We start from the raw sequence: 1377 nt of genomic DNA, 5'->3' as shown, positions 1-1377 counted from the left end.
ATCCGTTCCAAGACACCTCGCGTAAGTCGAAATTTCGCGTTGTGGAAAAAGGTATGTGTAAAAACTTTTATAAACATAACCAATCATTTTAGACACGTGTAAACACAACCTTAAACAGTTAAAAACCTTTTCTTAACCATACCTTACTGTTTCTTACATAAAGAACTAATTTTTTATTTGTATTTTAAAAAAAGCCGTTTTATTCAACATGAAATACTGCTATGATGCACAAAAACAATGATCAATGGGAAAGAAAGACATAAAATGAACCAGTACTGTACGTATGGCATGTAGTAAGGAGAACAATTGTCCTATAGTTGTACCGTACAGTTGATTCAGTAATGATATTTGTAACTTAAAAAAAGTGAAAATGATGATTTATGCTGCAATTATTCTAATATATTTTTAAATACAGTTGCTTCATTGGTTCTTTTATAAAGTTTCCATCTATGGCATTACCCCTCTTCCTGGTTTCTTTAATTTACAATAAAAAACAGCTTCCAGTTTCATAATTTTTGCATTTTGCTTGGATGCTATTACTCGGTGAACTTTTATGGATTTCCTTTTCTTGACCTTTAATTGTACGTATGGAAGATTCACTCATACCTAATTGTTGTGCTACCCTTCGAAGCATTTTTTGGTTCAGCTTCAGCTTTTCAAGAAGCTTTACCTTTTTTTTAATTGTCAAAAACGTTCTCTTTTCTTTCTATTTTCACCAACTTTAGATAAAGCAGTGCTCCTAGGTGTCGTTATATTTCGTTAAATTTCGCACTTAGAATGAAAAAAATAATAATGGAAAATGAGAAGTAGTTATTTATATAAGCGATAAAAGACTAGTAAGTGTGGGTACTTCTGCTCTCAGTGATTCTAAAGGGATGAAGGTCCGTTCACGAAAAGAACTTACTCACCACGGTTCCTTTCCGAAAATTTTCATGTTGCGGGCGAGGAATTCGCGCTAGCTCAAAAATTCTTTACTGTTGAAAAAATCGCATTATAGCCATTTCGCGTAAGTCGGATCGCTTTGTAGCGGGAGTCGACTGTATATTGGATATTTTGATATTCATCTAATGTTTTCAACCAATGCAAAGTAAAGTGTTTAGTAACTGCTTCCTTAAATCAGAGTTATTTATTTTCTTATATTATTATTATAATGCATCAACTTTAAAAGTAATTTTTCTTTCATTATTTATATTCATTTATTACATGTTCATTATTTTGCCTCACCCACTCAAAAAGTAATTCAATTGCATCCGAGTTCATTTCAACCACTCATAAAAATAAATATATAAATAAATAAATATTCAATTTATCAGAGCTTATCTTAATTTGTTGAAGTCTTTAGAAAATCAATACTTTTGTCAGGAAATAGAACATTGA

This window comes from Uloborus diversus, unplaced genomic scaffold, assembly GCF_026930045.1.
Source record: "Uloborus diversus isolate 005 unplaced genomic scaffold, Udiv.v.3.1 scaffold_1450, whole genome shotgun sequence".
Classification (NCBI taxonomy): Eukaryota; Metazoa; Arthropoda; class Arachnida; order Araneae; family Uloboridae; genus Uloborus; species Uloborus diversus.
This window is presented reverse-complemented; position numbering follows the sequence as displayed.